An 18,983-nucleotide genomic window follows, 5' to 3' on the forward strand; every position below is an offset into this window, starting at 1 on the left:
AAAAAAAAAAAAAACAAGGATGGCTGAATAAGTACAAATAAATGAACAATTACAAAAAAAAGAGAACATTTCAGATCTATCTTGAAGTATAGTATTGTCTGTGATAGGATAATATCCATATAACTACAAAAAAGACCAGTTAATACCACTATTATTCAAATTTATACAGCAACCACTAAAGTCTGTGAATTCTATCAACTTCTTCAGTAAGAAATTAATCACACATGCAATCAAGATGTGTTTACTAGTGGTAGTAAAGTGAAAGTTGGAAACAAAGGAAGGATCCTTAGTGGAAAATATGACCTTGGTGATAGAAATGGTATTGAAGACATGATAGAATTTTGCTGGGCCAATTACTTAATTCATTACAGACACCTTTTTAAAACAAAATGGACCTCACCAGATGGAATACACAGAAATCAAATAGACTTCATCTTTAGGAAAAGATGGTGGGAAAGCTCTATATCGTCAGCCAAAACAAGGCCAGGGACCACTGTGGTAGAGATCATCAATTGCTCATATACAAGTTCAGGCTGAAGTTTAAAAAAATTAAAACAACTCCACAAGAGCCATAATATTATCTTAAACAGTGTTGTTGTTAAGTGCTGTTGAGTTGGTTCTGACCCATAGTGACTGTATAAGGTTTCCTAGAAATAGCTGGTGGGTTTGAACCACCAACCTTGTAGTTCAAACCAATTTTGCAGTCCAGCGCACTAGGGGTGGGCAATTTAGACACTGGCTATCAAAAATGGCATGATGTGACTGGCTTATAAGTTTTCATGAGTTTGCTTAGTTTTAGTATAAGGAGACAATGGAGAATACCCACTGACTAGTTTTCCAGTTGGGTCTGGTGAAAGATGCAGATAGGATATTATGATTTCACTTGTTAGTAATTTTTAGTAGGATTAACGGTGAATGTCAAAACTGTAACTGTAGAAGATGTGTAACTAAAAGGGTGGTGAGAACTTGTGTGTAGCCATCCACTGATTAATCAGTAATCAACAACAATATTCACTGATCACAGAGACATGCTCAAAGACATTTTGTTTGAAATAAACCCATACATATACACATTGGTACCCTAGTGTAGTAATACTTTTAGGCATATATATGTATACATACATACATACATACACGGAGTCCTGGTGTGGCGCCACAGTCTAAGTACTAGACCTCAAGGTCAGTTTGAACCACAGATTGGCAATTCACTCACCAGCTGCTTCTCAGAAACTCTATACAGAGTAACTCAAACAGAAAAGCAAGAGAAAGAGCTAGAAAATGTGTTTGAGGAAGATGAGGCCCTGGAACTACCTGAAACAGAATTCTGAATGATTGATTTTGAGGTACATACAATTGTTTCATAGAAAGGTTGAGGAAAACAAGGAAGAATTTAGAAAAGTACTACAGGAACAATCAAACAAATAAAAAATCAAAAAAAAATTTATTTTGCTGAAGATAATTAAAAAATGGTTGTTATCATACATTGACAGAGAACGGCCAGAAATTCAAGTCAGATTCAGAACAGGATGTGGAATGAGAGATATCACTGTTGATGTCAGATGGATCTTAGCTGAAAGCAGAGAATACTAGAGAAATGCTTACCTACATTTTATTGACTATGCAAAGGCTTTCCACTGTGTAGATCATGGATATGGTTAACAATGAAAAGAATTCCAGAATACTTAATTGTGTTCATGAGGAACCTGTACACAGACCAAGAGGCAGTTGCTAGAATAGAACAAGAATGGTTTAAATCAGGGAAGGTTTGCATGCTATCACCATACTTATTCAATCTGTATACTAACAAATAAACTGAAAAACTGAATTATATGAAGAATGTGGTATCAGAATTGGAGGAAGACTCATAAACAATCTGCAATATACAGATAATATAATCTTGCTTGCTGGAAGTGAAAAGGACTTAAAACACTTACTGATGATGATAAAAGACGACAGCCTTTAATAGATTATAACCTCAATGCAAATCCTCACAACTGGACCAATAAATAACATTATGATAAATGGAGAAAAGACTGAAAGTGTCAAGCATTTCATTGTGCTTGGATTTACAATCAACACTGATAGAAGCAACAGCATTGTATTAGGGAAATCTGTTGCACAAGATCTCTTTAAGGTATATCAGTTTGAAGGCTAAGGTGCACCTGACCTAAGTCATGGTATTTTCAATAGCCTCATATGTACTGAAAGTTGAACAATGAATAAGGAAGATCAGAGAGGAATTGATGCTTTAGAACTATGGTGCTGGAGAAAATGAAATTAAAAGAGAATGAAAGTTCTTCATGAATTCTGTGAAGCTTTTTTGTATAGCTCAAGGCCTACTTGTGAGACTCAAGTAAGATATGTGTACTTTGTTGTTGTTAAGTGCCACAGAGCTGGTTCTGACCCATAGTGACCCTGTATAGGGTTTCTGAGGAGTGACTGGTAAGCTTGAACAGCTGAACTTGCAGTTCAAACCGACTTTGCAGTCTAGCGCATTAACCTACAGAGTCACACCGGTACCTGGTGCTTAGTAAATGCTAAGTATTAGTCATATCCTCTCACTCACTAAATACAAAATAACCTCCAGCATAATTTAAAAATATGTAAGTGCACTGTCACTGCTCTGAAATGGAGTAGCTCTGCTGGAGGAATAAAAAATGAATATATTCAACTTCATTTGATAAGTTCTGTACATATACCCATACATCACCAGCAATTACCAACCATTAATTATGTGTTTGAAGATTTTAAATTGTTCTATATATCAAAATAATGCCATTAAAAAAGTGTTACCCACTATGAATGCAGCATTTAAAGAAGGACAGAGATAGGGTGTGGCACTGTGGGTTATTGCACCGGACTGCAAAATCCTTTGAACTGCACCGTCAGTGGTTCAAGCTCACCAGCTGCTTCTTGGAAACCCTACACAGGGTCGCTATGGGTCGGAACCAACTCGATAGCACTTAACAACAATAACAAGGGATAGAGGTACAAAACCTAAATTTTAGTCCAAGTGCTTCATCATTTGCTTTCCCTGTGACCTTGAGAAAGTCAGTAAACTCCTTTAAACTTTGGTTTCCATGTATATAATTGAGAATACTTTATCTTGTACAGTATTATGGGATATAGTTATGTGTGTGTGTGTTTGTGTGTATATGTATGTATGTGTATATATATGGTGGTGGTGGTGGTAGGGCACGGACTCAGTACCAACTCACAGTGACCCTACATAGGGTTTCTGAGGCTGTAAATCTTTATGGGAGCAGAAAGCCTCATCTTTCTTCTACGGAATGGATGGTAGTGTTGAGCTGCTGATCTTGTGGTTAGCAGCCCAATTTGTAACCACTACGCTGCAGGAGAAAGATGAGGCTTTCTGCTCCCATAAAGATTTACAGCCTCAGAAACCCTCTTCAGGGTCACTATGGGTCGGAACCGACTCGATGGCACTTAACAACAACAACAACAATGCTGCTACCAGATGTATGTGTGTGTGTGTGTGTGTATATATATAGATATATAGATATATAGATAGATATAGATATAGATATAGATACATAGATATATATTCTGCAGTAGCTTTAAAAATGTTAATATTATGTTGACTGACATTCACTATGAGAACTACTTTGTGTCACAAGGGTTCCACAATATTTGTACATTTGAAATTAACAGTAAATTATCAAGGAAATGTTCTACAATAATGGTTTGTTTAATACTAGGTCAATCATATCTTTCATTTAAAAATAATTATTGGATACTTTCTATGTGAGACAGAATTGTTTTCATAATTAATAATATATCAATATTTTAAAACTGTTACAGGATTATATGGTGCTTTGTAAGAGTTTTTAAAAAGATCAGATGAAGTCTTGCAGATATACAGTTTAGCAGGTCATTTTGTAGCTTTGTGCAAAGAACAACTACCCCTTCCTTCAGGTAGAGGAGCAGCCCTTTGCCAAATACCCTTTGCCAGCCTGGCATATGGTATAATGAGTTATGGTAAGCTGGATTTCAAACTCCACCCTACCCCTTAGCTGGGAGTCTCTGGGCAGTATTCAAACCATACAAGTAAATGCAATGTCCCCAAATACCTTACAATGACAAGGCCCTCTGACAACCTTATCACTTCATTATGTACAATTTGTTTATTCATTTGTCTAAGTATAATCTGTTTTTGTGTGTGTGTGTGTGATACAAAGCTGAATAAGGAATTTATAGTCTAATCAGGGACATAAGACATGTACACACAGGCTCACCATGAGTCAGAAATGACTCTATGGCAACTAACAACAACCAAAATAATGCAGTACAAGGCAAAAACTATGAATCACAGGGGAAGGACCAACGAAGTAATATTCAGAAGTGCCAGAAAATACTTATATCTTGAGAATTAGAGAAAGTTTCTAATGAATGTGGCATCTGAACCCAGTCTTAAATAAGCAGTATCATTTGGTCACATGGGAACAGAGTCTTAAGAAGTGCAATATGCAATAGTAAGTAATTGTTATCATGACTAATTGCGATTGTTGCAACTGTCAAGGTAGCAGTTTTATAGCAAAAAGGGGTGAGTGGTCGATCTTACAGTGCCAGAGCAGAGGGCCCTGGGACCATCAAGAGAGAAGAACAGGAGCAGAATGTGGGACCCTACCCAGAGAAGTGGCGATGTCAGAGATGGAGGCAGGGATGAGGACGTGGAAAGACGAAGCAGCTGAGGACTCTAGACTCATGGAGCGAGAGGGGATGTGTGCTGGTAGCCAGGGGGGCGGGGGAGGGAGGGAGGGCAGGCTTGCAGGGTGTGTCCCTTGGCTGTTTTCCTGAGTCTTTTGGTGCACATCCAAAAAATAAACCAGAGGGAATAGAAGCAAATACTGGTGAATGATGAAGCATGCAGGGTCTTGTAATCATTGCAATGAAGCAAATACGACCGGATGAGTGTAAAATTGATGCTCAAACTACCACTCAACTCACAATAAAAACTTTAAAAAGAAATGCAATATGTAAAACACAAACAATAAATGGGTTGGTTAAAAGAAAATGCTCTGTGAATGGTAATGTTGCTCTTAGGCACTGTTGAGTCAGTTCTGACTCATAGAGACCCTGTATAAGGTTTCTAAGGAGTGACTGATAAGGTTTGAACAGCTGACCTTATGATTCACAGTCCAGTGCTGATCCTACAGTACCACACCAGGAGTCCCTAACTGTAAAGAAAAAAAAAAAAAAAAGGAGAAGCAAGTAGGTTTAGAGTATGGAAAATCTTGTATGCTAGGCTCAGGAGCCATGACATGAATAGAACTTTCCTTCATGAATATGAATTTGTCAGTGTAAACCTGCTCCTCACATATCAAATATACCATTACAGACATTTATGATAATAGTAAAACATCTACTATCCAATATTTTGCATTTTAATTATATAACGAATGCCAAGGTGTAAAGTAAGAATAATGCTGGCTGTGACCGTTAAGTTTATGTATCAGGTTGGATGAGTCATGATTCTTAGTGGTTTTGCAGTGATGAACTGATGCAATTTAGTAGTTATGTGATGATACAGTAGTTATGTGATGATCTTCCATTTTGTGAAGGATACTGTCATCCTCCATTTTTGCTTAACAACTATTTAGTATATGAACCTAGTCTGTGAGAAACCTAACTATGCTGATACACGAGGAAAGGGTGCAAGAAAATACAAAGGGCAGAGAAACAGTAGCTTTCTTTGAGATGAGTCAAAGACAATTACCGAGGATGACAGAAAAGGTAACTAGGCAGGGGGTATTAGAGAGAATAGATTTGGCCACTGAATATATGTAGAGGGCAATTGAGAGACGATCAAGATGACAGTGGATTTTCATGCCTATGAGAAAGAGTGGGTAAGTAATACCTTTAATATAAATGATGAAAAATAAAATCTTGCAAAATAATTAGTTACTCCATATGTAACAAGTTTAAGGTGCCAGAAGACTTCTGGATATAGATGCCCACTAGGCCGTAGGACATACAGAACTAGACTTGGAGAGAGAACAAAGCTGGAGCCATGTATCTAGCGGACTGCTGGTGTAGCGTTGCAGGATCAGCACTGGATGTGAACAACAAGGTCGGCAGGTAAAACCCACCAGCTGCTCCTTGGACATGCTATACAAGGTTGCTATGAATTGGAACCAACTCAATGGCACTTGATAACAACAACAACAATCCACAAAGAGGGAACTGCATCCAATGGAGTATGTTGTTGTTGTTGTTATGTGCCGTGGAGTCGGTTCCGACTCATAGTGACCCTGTACAGGGTTTCCAAGGCTGTTAATCTTTACCGGAGCAGAATGCCTCATCTTTCTCCCGCGGAGCGGCTGGTAGTTTCGAACTGCTGACATTGCGGTTCGCAGCCCAATTCGTAACCACTACGCTACCAGAGCTCCTTAAGTAAGAGAGTATGAGAGATACCACAAAGAACAAAACTCTAGGAAGCACCTACAGCGTTTTTATTACAGTGGTAATAGAAAAATGATGACCAATAATAATACTAAGTGGCTAGAAACAGAGAGGATAACCAGAAATGTATATTATCACTAAGGCCAAAAAATGAGAAGTTTTCAACATGTGCTCAGTTCTTATAAAGCAAAGGTACTACAGAGCAGGGGTCCTTTACATAACCACTTAGGACCAGGAAAGTGGCCTTTTTTCAAATACTTAATTGCTTAAATTTCTAAAGTGATAGGCTGATAATCATAGAGACCAAAGCTGGGCAGGGACCACCAGAGAACACTGCAAGGCTTGAAGCAGGCAGAGGACTCCAAACCAGACAGTCTTTCTGGGAAACTACTATTGGCTCTATCCAAGCAGCATGGCAAGGTCAGTGGTTCAAACTCACCAGCTACTCCTTGGGAGCTCTATACAGAGTTGCTAAGAGTTGGAACCGACTCATCGGCACTTAATAACAACAGGCAGTATAACTTACCTGTCATGCCTAGAAAAGTGGAAGAAAAGTTTGAGTCTTAGTGGTACCTGCCACAACAAATAAATACGGGCAAAACTAAGATTTTAAAAGGTTAAGAATGAAGTAATGGAGGTATGAACATAAGCTAGTTCTCAGCATTTAAAAGGGAATGGAAGGACAATTTGAAAGGTTAATGAAGGGGTTTTTCTTGGCTTTTTAATTTTAGCTTCTGATAGATTAAATAGGGCAGATATGGGGAAGATGAGAAGGACATAACGCAATGGACAATATTCTTGAGACACAGTAGAAGAAGGGATAAATTCACAAGTGTAAAGGCTAACCTCTAAGAAGAGCAATACTTGTAAAATGAAAAGAAAAAAGAAAATCTGAGTAAAGACACTGTTCAAGTGAAAGGAATTGAGAAACACATGCTTGCTTCGTGTTTCTTAAAAACCATGACCCAAAGTTATCTGAAAAGAATGAGGGTAGAGTAGAAGAGTGTGCATGAGCAAAGTGGAAATTAGTGTTATAAAAAAAAATAAACATATGAATTCAATAAGGAGAAACGCTAAAGGCTATGACTCAAGGACACCAAGTCCTAAATTTAAGTTATAATGCCACTCACAATCCAATCAATTTATCAAAACGATCTGAAATATATGCTATAGTTTCCCTCTACTTTCCAAAGGAAGAAAGCAGAAAGAAGTCATGGAGGCCTGAGATACAATATATGGCTAGCATCACAATCACCAAACATGGCTCAGTGTTATAAGCACAGTCAGATGGTAATAATTCTATTTCCTTGCCCTTTGCTTGGATCTATTTTCTGTTTTTTCCATGGTTGGTACTTTTAATAAAAATTCTGCTTCAATCAGTTAAGAACACAACATACCTTTTAATAGAAGAATTCTGAAGCCAGAAACTGGGGGTGGGAGGGAAAGAGGATCTAAAAAGAACTTAGAAAGGACAAAGAAGTGAAGAAACAGAAAACCTTGAGTTATAAATAACTCGGTTTTAAATGTCAAGAGAAACTAGTCTCTAAGTGTCTCTTTTTACATGGTTATGGAACTTTTTAATAATGGAAAGCACTTTAGAAAAGACATTTAATTTCTTAATTTCAACAAAAGTCATTTATAGCAAACAGAACACACAGCATTTGTAATATGAGGGGGTTTCCAACATTTCATGGAATGAACTATTCCACAAACTTTTTTGAAGCCTCCTTGTAGAAATCAGTCTAGTAGAGCCATTCAATGAATGAAAATTCTCTATGGAGTCCTGGTATGCCGCTGTAGGATAAGCACAGGACCATAAGGTTGGTTTGAACCACAGAGTCAGTGGTTCAAACTCATCATTCACTCCTCAGAACTTGAGGGCACTTAACAACAACAGTTCAGCTAACTACAGTGGATTTCATTATTTTTATAAAATAACATTTTATCATACCTCTACAGATTTATAAAAGCATAATCTAGAGTAATTTTACAGTAACTATTAAGCACCACCAGCCACTATTCCAAAACCCTCTACATGGTTCTCTATGAGTCAAAACCAACTTGACAGCACTTAACAACATTAAGCACCCCAAAACATTCACCACAGTTCATCACAAAACAAGAATGGCATCTTGTTTTGCACACGAATTGATTTTTCTTGCTGTAACTAATTCTAAAATAAATTTTTAAATGTTTTTTTCATTTTATTCAAAATAAATGTTTAACATAAAAAAATACTTGCTTTTAAAATTTGCTTTTCTATTATTTGAAGGTCCTTGGATAGTACAAGCATCTACATCTCAACTACTAGTGAAAATAAAAATACTTGCTTTTAAATTTTGCTTTTCTATTATTTGAAGGTCCTTGGATAGTACAAGCATCTACGTCTCAACTACTAGTGAAAATATTGGGGGTTGGAACCCACCCGGATGCTCCTCGGAAGCTAGGCCTGGCAGTCTGCTTCCGAAAGGTCTTGAAAACCCTACAGAGCACTTCTACTCTAATACACCTAGGGTTGGGATGAGTCAGAACTGACTCCATGGCAACTAAAGACAACTGCTGAAAGCCCTGTCTGTCTTCTCATTACCCCCCAAAGTTAACCATGGTTAACAGCTTAGTTCTGTCCTCCCAGACCTTACTTCCAAGCATTTACAAATGTGTACATATATTTATATATATGTTTGTCTGAACACACATACAATTTTAGAAACCATACTGCACACAGAGTTTTAGAATTTGCTTTAATTTCTTAATATCAAACATAATATCCTGGATTTCGTTGAATACCAGGTACAATAAGTGTGCTTCATTCTTTTGAAAGACCTGCATCATATTCCTTACTATTGTTATCCACATATTATTCAACTATTTTATTCTCTGCTCTTTTTAAGTGGGGAACTATTTAACGATTTAAATAGTAAAATTAAAAATTAGTATTTGTCAATTGTTGTTAAGTGCTGTCAAGTTGGTTCTGACTCATGGTGACCCTGTATAGCATTTACAAGGAGTGGCTGGTGAGTCTGAACTGCCAACCTTGTGGTTCAAACTGATATTGTGGTTGAATGCTTACGTGCCACACCAGGACTCAAATAACGTAAGCATAAATTAGGATTAAACTAATTATGCTACTTCTGCTTTGAAAGGTTGTAAAATGTTCATCTAATAATAATAAATATTTTTTCATTATAAAATTAAAAGTTTAATTTGCATAGCTGATAATCCATTGTTGTTTGCATTTGCTGATCATATGCAAAAGTTGCCACTGTTTCAAAACAGATGTTACCAATAATTCTGAAGATTAATACAATTTATTTTAAAATTATCTACATATTATGGCCATTGGATATGCATTGGCAATCCAGTGAGATTTCAGAGCTAAATTTCACTAATTCTTCATTAATGTTCAATTACATTTAACAATAATTTATTAGTTTTACAAGCCTACTGTGGTTCTCTATGGAGTTCAAAAGGAGTCCAGACCATTCAAAAGCCCCAACCAATTTCCACAAGTGTGACTAATACATCTTAATGGTTACGAATCGGGCTGCTAATCTCACGGTCAGCAGTTCGAAACTACCAGCTGTTCCACGGGAGAAAGACTAATGAAGTTGGTTATTGTTGTAAGTGCCGTTGAATTGGTTCCTACTCATAACCATCCTGTATAAGGTTTCCAAGGAGCAGCTGGTGGGTTTGAATTGCTGACCTTGTGGTCCACAGTCCAGTGCTGATTCTAACAGCACCACACCAAAAGACGCTGGTAGAAATTTTCAATTTCATCATCATTGGTTTAGTAGTTGGTGGATAAATTTGAATAATAACGGTATTAACTGGGTCTTCTTTGTTGTTAAGTCGTTGAGTTGTTTCTGACTCATAGTGACTCTGTATAGGGTTTTCAAGAAAGGCTGATATGTCTTCCTTGTAGGCATATGGATATTGTTCTATCACAGATAGCATTGTACTTCAAGACTGATCTTGAATTGTTCTTTTTGATGATAAATGCGACACCACTCTTCTTCAATTAGTTGTTCCCGGCATAGTAAATCATATGATTGTGTGATTCGAAACAGCCAGTACCTGTCCATTTCATCTCACTAATGCCTAGGATTTTTGAGTCCTGGTGTGGCACTGTGGGTTAATGCGCCAGACTGCAAAGCTGTTTGAACTGCAAGGTTGGCAGTTAAAGTTCACCAGCTGCTCCTTGGAAACCCTATAGAGGGTCGCTATGGGTCGGATCCGACTTGACAGCACTTAACAACAACAACAACAATGCCAAGGATATCAATCTTTATATGTTCTATTTCATGTTTGTTGACTTCCAATTTCCCTACATTCATATTTTATACATTCTATGTTCTCATTTTTAATGGATGTTTACAGATGTTTCTTCTCATTTTGAGTTGTGTCCCATCAAGTAATTTAAGGTTCTGAAAGCCTTGCTCCATTCACATCATTATGGTCAACTCTATTTTGAGGAGGGAGTCCTTCCCCAGTCGTATTTTAAATGCCTTCCAACCCGAGGGGCTCATCTTCCAGCACTATACCTGACAATGTTCTGGTGCTAGTCACAATTTTTTTTTTTTTTTTAAAGTGTTTTATTGTGAATTATATGATAGTTTACATAGGAGAACATAGTTTTACATTCATTCTATCGTACATTGTATCATTGCCATGGTCACAGTCCCTCCATGCATCAACAACCAATCAAAGGGTACACCCTGCAAGCCTGCCCCCTACACACACTATACCCACCCCCCTCCGCCACTCCAGTCTTCAGCACACAGTCGCTCTCCCTCTCTGGATCTAAGGTCCCCAGTTGCTCAATTGCTCCACGTCATTGTCTCTGCCTCCATCTCAGGCATCACTACTTCTCTGGGTAGGGTCCCGCTCTCGGCTCTTCTCTGTTGATGGTCCTAGGGACCTCCACTCCTAGACTGAAAAGTTATTCCCTTCCTTCCTTGCTATAAAATATCTACCTTTACATTTCCAACCTTCACAATCTGTCCTGATAACAATTATTCACTATTGTATCACAAGAGACCAATCTGCATTTCATTTCATCAATCCGCCTAGGCAGATTGGATACTACTCACTGGAGATTCTGCCTTCCTCCAGGCCCTCTGGCTCTAGGTTCCCTCTTGAAAGCTTGTAAGCCAGTCACTTCTTGCCTTTGTAGTCCCCCTCCCCCATTTGGGTAGCCAATGTCCAAGTTGCCCATCCCTGTCTACTCTGTGTGTAGAAGGGTTGTGAATGATTCTTGCTGTAAGGATTTGTTCCCTCTTTTGAGTACTGCTTCCATAGGTGTAGGTCAAGTTCATCAAATTGCATCAGATTACTCTTTTTTTCCTCTTCTTTCTTCTTCTGGTTGAGCTCTGATCATCCAGCCATTGAAGCCAGGTCAAGTGGGTATTATCTGCAAGTGTGGGTGTTCTTGTGCATATGCCCTCTCTTCTTATCAGCTGAATGCTTCACTCTCCACATTTTAGGGCTTAGCTCGCCACTTCATTGCTGTTTTTCCCTCACTTCCCCTTATGGGTGACAAGCGGGGTCACCAATCAGAGCATGTATTTCCATTGAGTCTTATTCTTGGAAGGGGGTTTGCACTGAGGGGACCCGACCACTTGCCTTGATGTTTCCTGGGCAAGCAACTTGTTTGTTCTTGTAGTAACAGTCCATCTGTCTCTATTGTTTTGTACTTTTCCTGTAGGTCTTTCTTTCAAGAAGTATCTTCTATTCTTCTAGCTGCTCCAAGCTGGTCTGTTCGTCCTTTCAAGTGAATGTGGTTGAGGCTTCCACCTATGGTCTTATGTATTGAAGAGGCTCCACAGGAAGCCTCATTCACTAGGCATGTTGTAGCCCCATTTTAGGTATTCCAATCAGTTATAGGCAGAAGACGGGCTAGTCACAATTTTAAATATTCATTATTTTGGTTCCAGAAATTAAAACAGTTTACTTAAAAGTTGCTTGAAAGACTGCTTTTCAGCTGATATAAATGTAAACAAGGATAATCCTAAATTAAAAGACATAATTATCTATTATTTTAGGATGTCCAAAGCAAGTTCATTTATCTACTGTTTCACAACAGCATCGAAAGGAATATGAAGAAATGTTACTACAATAGCCCTACCTTACAGATAAAGGGACAAAAAGCAAACAGTATTACAGCAGCCTCAGGTAAGTAAACGGAAGCTCTGAGAAGTTATAAGACACAACTTGTAAGTGGTATTACCAAGATCCAAATTCTAAGGCATTCCTACAAATATTAGCTATCTGGTTTTGCACAGCATTATATTTCAAATAACATTTGACTATTTGTAATTTCAAAACTCCTATAATTTTGATCTTTTACACTTACAAATCTCTCTTCAACAGACAAATTTATTTTGAAAACATATGTGTACCACAAAAGATATTTTCTAAATAGAAAGGTTTATATTCGTTTTTGGTTAATTCTTACAATTATGAAAATATCAAGAATTTTGACATAAATATTCTTTAAAAGATTTTATAACTATTTCTCTGACTACAAAAGAGAATTCCTTGCCTCGCACAAATCAAAATAAGCCCTTTAACTATATATACTTTATCAAATTTTGTTATTCATTGAATTCTATGTCACTGCTGTGATATCCTTACAATTCTTCATATTTTCTTTTATTCCTAAAATGTCTTTTCTTTCTTGGCTACTTAGTGAACTATATACAAATGATTTGTGGGGACTTTAAAAGGCTCATGAAAAAATGGGGTTAAAAGATAATGGAATTTCCCATGAACTTTTCGAAGTCCCCTTATATTTGTATGCAAAACCAACCCCACTGCAATCGAGTCTCTTTGACTCAGAGTGACCCTAAATACAATTTCTAAGACTGTAAACCCTTACAGGAGCAGGCAGCGTCAGCATTCTTTTGGGGAGCAGCTGGTGAGTAAGCACTGCTGACCTTGAATATCTCATGGAAAAAAAATAACCTTTTCACAAATTCTTCCTCCCCAAATTCTATTTCTTTTGAGAAATAGAGGGATAAAAATAACACCTTACAGGGAGATGGACCTAAATGGCAGCATAGACAGATGCCTCATAATGTCCCTCTAACAGCAAACACCTGAGAAAACTAGTGACTCTGATATAGACGACAGTTTTGGAACCCTGATTATCAAAGGCCAGGCTGAAGAATCAGATCGAGTGTCAAGTGGAAAGAGAGGTTGTGCAAAAACAGTTGACACAGAGAACTATGGTTTGCCAGCACCCTGCCAGATGAACCGGCACAGCACAAACTGAGACAAACAAGCAGCGTTCCTAACCAAAGCCTCATCACCTGGGAGGTAACCAACAAGAGTCACTCTTCACCAGCATCCAGAGCCAGGCAGACGTTGTCTCCCACCCTGCAAAAGTTACATGCACTCATGTGACACACAGGACACCCCCACTTACCCTGTCAAAGTTAGAGACCCACAGATCTGAGGTACCCCCATACACCTCCCTCTGCATGTGATCACAGTGCAGAGGCACCTACTACCACCTTGTCTCCAGTGCTGGGGGTCCACAGACTGCCCCTTTGCTCGGATACTTACACCAGGGGTCCACAGAATGGAGGTGGTTCATTTCTCTACCTAGTTAACTCCACTGGAGGTACATGGAATGGCAGCATCCCTATTCCATCACTCAACTACACCAGGGACCTGCAATCTGGTGGCACCCAGTCACTCTCAACAGGAACCAGTGAACAGGCAGCATTGCATTTTCCACCCACACACCCAAAAAGGGATCCATGGACCAGTGGCACTAGTTCCTAACTCCAGGTACCCAAATTGTGGTCCGTAGATCAGAGACTTCTGTTTTACTCCTGGCTACCAGACCTGAGAACCTGCAATCTAATAGCACCCACTTTTCTATCCAGTCAACTGCCCTGGGAGCCTGAGCACTGGAATCCCCAGCCCTATGCCCAGCCTCCAGCACAGAAGGTCCACGTTCACCAGTGACAGCCAATGTACCACCCAGCCGCTGGTACCAGGTTCTCCTAAGCTTACATCAGGTGTGCAGACTAGTAGCCTTCTACTACCTCAAGTCACTTGCGCCAGGCACCGGAGGAATGGTGGCACACTGTCTCCAATGTCGTGCTCTAGGGGATAGTGGCATGGCATCCTAGTAGGCACCTGTGGACTGGTGACATACCTCTTGCCTCACCCTCTACACCACCTTGCCCACTTGAACTAGAGGTTTGCATCTGATTTTGACCACTCCTATCCAATCTTGCCTGCCTGGGACCATAGGTGAGAATTTCCTTACCACCTGCCTGGTGACCCAGGCACCCTCACCACAACTGCAAAGTAACTAGTAGTACATGCATACACAACACCCAAACCAACAAACAATGAGAACACGCCATGTATCCACCCTTAGGTGAAAGAAGAACACATTACCTCACCAGCTATATCCTCAATTACCTCAGTCCAGAAACAAAGGACCTTAGGACCATCAAGAGAGAAACGCACAAGCAGAATGCGGGACCTTATCCAGAGAAACAGCAGTGCCAGAGATGGAGGCTGAGATGGGGGCATTGAGAGGGGGCGCGGCTGAGGACTCTAGATTCATCAATTAAGAAGAGAAGGACTAAGAACTGGTGGCCAGGAGCAGACTTGCAGAATGTGCCCTTTAGAGATGTAAATTATTATATATGCATGAGTAGTGGTGTTTGTTTGTTTGTTTTTAAAAAAGCTAAAGTGGATAGAGAGAAATACTGTTAACTGATGGAGGGGATTATAATCATTGTAATGAAACAAGGTATATGATTTGTTGAATGATATGCCCTGTATTGTTGTTAGATGCTGTGTAATAAATTCTAACTCATAATGAAGTCATGTGACAAGAGTAGAATTGCTTTATAGGGTTTTCTTGGTTGTAATTTTTATGAAAACAGAACACCAAATCTTTCCCCAGCTGCTGGGTAGATCTGAATTGTTGACTTTTCTGTAGCAACAGAACTACATCATATAGTTCCCTATTGTCTTAGGCCAGGTTTTCTAGAGAAGCAAAACCAGTGAAACATATATGTGTACATATATATATATGTTTATTTATATATATATATATGAGAAGTTTATTATCTTACAGTTGTAGAATCCCAAGTCCCCAGCAGAAGAGAAAGCAAGTTCCTCCCATGTGTCCATTATATTGGGAGCAGGCCACACCTCAAGGAAGCATCCTTTCAATTGATTGGCTACTTATAGCTGCTCATCATAGAGCTAACTATGTCTGTACTAGGTTTCATCACCATGGGAATAAGCATATCCCAATTGCTAAACTTCTGGAAATCCTAACTATTCCAGTCCACCCTTGACAACTGAAACCTATAAACTATATGCACAATTTCTAAATGAAAAAAACTGTAAAGTCATACTTGTACCGAACATGATATAACTAAAACACGCACCACCGAAAATACACTAGCTCCATTTTCATCATAAATGTCACAGATTAATAAAGCAAAAGTATGTTGCGCACACATGCAAAACAAAACAAAAATATATATTAATTTAAAAGTCCAAATGGCACATTCTGCAAGCCAGCCTTCTGCCCATAGACACACATCTTTACTCAATCCATGGACCTGGAGTCCATAACTGCTCTGTCTTTCCATGCCACAGCCTCTGGCAGGGATCCCAAATTGTACTCATTCTATTCTTCTTGTTGGTCCTGGGGCCATCTGTTCCTGAAATGAAAGAAAACTACTCCCTCCTTTTAATTACACATCTTTCACAATTACAGTTTTGACAATCACAATTAATCCTACTAACAATTACTCACAACTGAAATTATAAAATCCTATCAGCATCATCTCCTACACCTTTTCACCAGACTCATCTTGAAATTAGGAAAACTAGCCAGTGGGGATTCTTCCTTCACCCCTAAAACTAAGCACACCCATGAAAGCTTGTAAGTCAGCCACTTCATGCCTTTATTGTTGTTGTTAAGTGTAGTTGAGTTGGTTCCAACCCATAGCAACCCTGTATAGGGTTTCCAAAGAGTGGCTGGTGAGCTTGAACTGCCAACCTTGAGGTTTAAATCAACTTTGCAGTTCAGTACATTAACCCACAGTGCCACACCTTTACAGACCCCCCATTTTTGATAGCCAATGTCTAAATTGCCCATCCTCTTTGGAAACCCCATACAGGATCACTATAAGTCGAAACCAACTAGATGGCACTTAACAACATCAACCCAGTACACTGAGGAAAACAAATATCTTTCATTCCGGTTGGAAATTTGAGCAACTGCATCCACAAATGAAAGTCCAGTCCAACAAACTGTAGCAATTGACACTTGCTCACAGCATCAAACATCTTTATCATCATCTTGTCAGTTTCTGGTCAGCTCAATCCTAGCTATCCAGCCTAGGTCAAAAGGGTACCAGCTGCAAGTTTGGGAGTTAACACACACCTCCCTGCACTTCACACCAGCTGGCCACTTTACTCTCAACCCTAGCCTCCTTGGGCTAGGTCAGTGCATATAGGCTCAGGACCAGACAGTTTTCCCTATTCTTTCATCTCAAGGTCTACCAGTGCCAACAGAACGTGTCCAAACTAAGCCCTGTCTTCATTGCTGCATTTTCCCCAATTCCAGTCACCGGTTCCCTTTAACTTTCAGTCCTAGAAGAGGGTTTTTTTCTGATGGGCCTCCTTGCCTTGACGTCTCTGAAACTCAAAATGCCAAACTGTCCACTTTTTTTCTCTGCTTGAATCTCCAGTTCTCCTAGCAACTCTGGGTTGGTCTGCATGTCTTTTCAAATGTAAACGTACCAACTGTAGGATTCCACCTAAAGGCTTATTACTCGACAAAGGCTTAAAGCAAAAAGTCTATAAGTCTTATTTCAGCAAATCTAATGGCGCTGCAAGGCCTTTGAACTTTAAGGTCGGTAGTTCAAGCTCAGCAGCTGCTCATTGGAAACCCTATACAGGGTTGCTATGGTTGGAATAGGCTCGAGGGCACTTAACAACAACAATAATAATGGCACTGTGAGTTGATGCTCTGGACTGCCAGATCAGTTTGAACTGCAAGGTCGGCAGTTCAAGCTCACCAGCAGCTCCTCGGAAACCCTATACAGCGTCGCTATGAGTCAGAACTGACTTAACAGCACTTAACAACAGCAATCAAGTATAGGCTGAAGGTGAGCTTGCAAACTCTCTGTAATCAAAATTCCCAATATTCCTATCACACATGTATGTCGATTTTACAATAATAGTCAGGAAAAACTAATATCCCTAAGGCAAGCACATAAACCTTTGTTGTTGTTGTTGTTGTCATGTGCTGTGGAGTCGCTTCCAACTCATAGTGACCCTGTACAGGGTTTCCGAGGCTATAAATACGAGGCTGTAAAGAGGGAGCAGAAAGCCTTCTCTTTCTCCTGCGGAACAGCTGGTAGTTTCGAACTGCGGACCCTGAGGTTAGCAGCCAAATTCATAACCACTAAGCTTTGGTAGCGTAGTGGTTACGAATCGGGCTGCGAACCTTAAGGTCAGCGGTTCGAAACTACCAGCTGCTCCGCGGGAGAAAGATGAGGCTTTCTACTCCCGTAAAGATTTACACCCTCGGAAACCCTGTACAGGGTCGCTATGGGTCGGAACCGACTCGACGGCACTTAACAACAACAACAAGCTAGAGCTTGCTCAAATTCAATCTTCTCCCTTGAATTATCCCCTTTCATATGCATATGGATTTGGGACTGTGGCAGGGTGCATTCCTGTTGGCCCAGGCCCTGCACCAGTTATGTTTTTAAAGCAGCATGTCTTGGGCTCCAGAAACTACAGAAGCTTCAGCTCTCCCCTCTGCTGAAATATTTATCCTATGCCCATTTGTTTTTTCTTCCACAAAACCTCACACAAATCTGGAGCCATGCAATGAATCCTGCTCACAGAACCAAATGCTTAAATCAAGTGGGCACCATGTCTGGAGCTCAGAGTCTACAAGAGGGAAAGAGGACCAAATTTAAACTCTGCCTAAGGCCGATTCTTACAAAGTGGAGGTCAGACATGGCACTATACCAGTTCCTTAAAATGAGTCAGACTTGAGTACCAATTTAGGAAACTCATCCTTGTGATTTTGTTTCTCTAGAACCTCACTCTCAGTTCCACGTCTTAGTGTGGGTTTTCTAATGAAGCGAAACCAGTAAAACATATATATGTGTCTGTGAATATATCTCTACAAACACACACACACATATATACATGTATTTATTATCTTACAATTATAGAGTCCCAGGTCCCCAGTGGAAACCAGTCCCTCATACAGGTCCATTATATTGGAAACAGGCCACACCCCAAAGAAAGCATCCCTTTAATTGATTGGCTACTCATAGCTGCTCATCATAGAGCTAACTATGCTTGTATTAGGTTTCATCACCACGGGATTAAGCACATCCCAATTGCTAAACCTCTGGAAATCCTGGCCTAGTTGAGTTGACACAGAAACCTAACCATTACACGTATTAATCGACATTCATTTCCAGTCTTTGTTAATAATATGCTGCCATGACTTGTTGTTGTTGTTGTTGTCAGGTGCCATCGAGTCG

Source organism: Chrysochloris asiatica, unplaced genomic scaffold, assembly GCF_000296735.1.
Source record: "Chrysochloris asiatica unplaced genomic scaffold, ChrAsi1.0 scaffold00022, whole genome shotgun sequence".
NCBI classification, from domain to species: Eukaryota; Metazoa; Chordata; class Mammalia; order Afrosoricida; family Chrysochloridae; genus Chrysochloris; species Chrysochloris asiatica.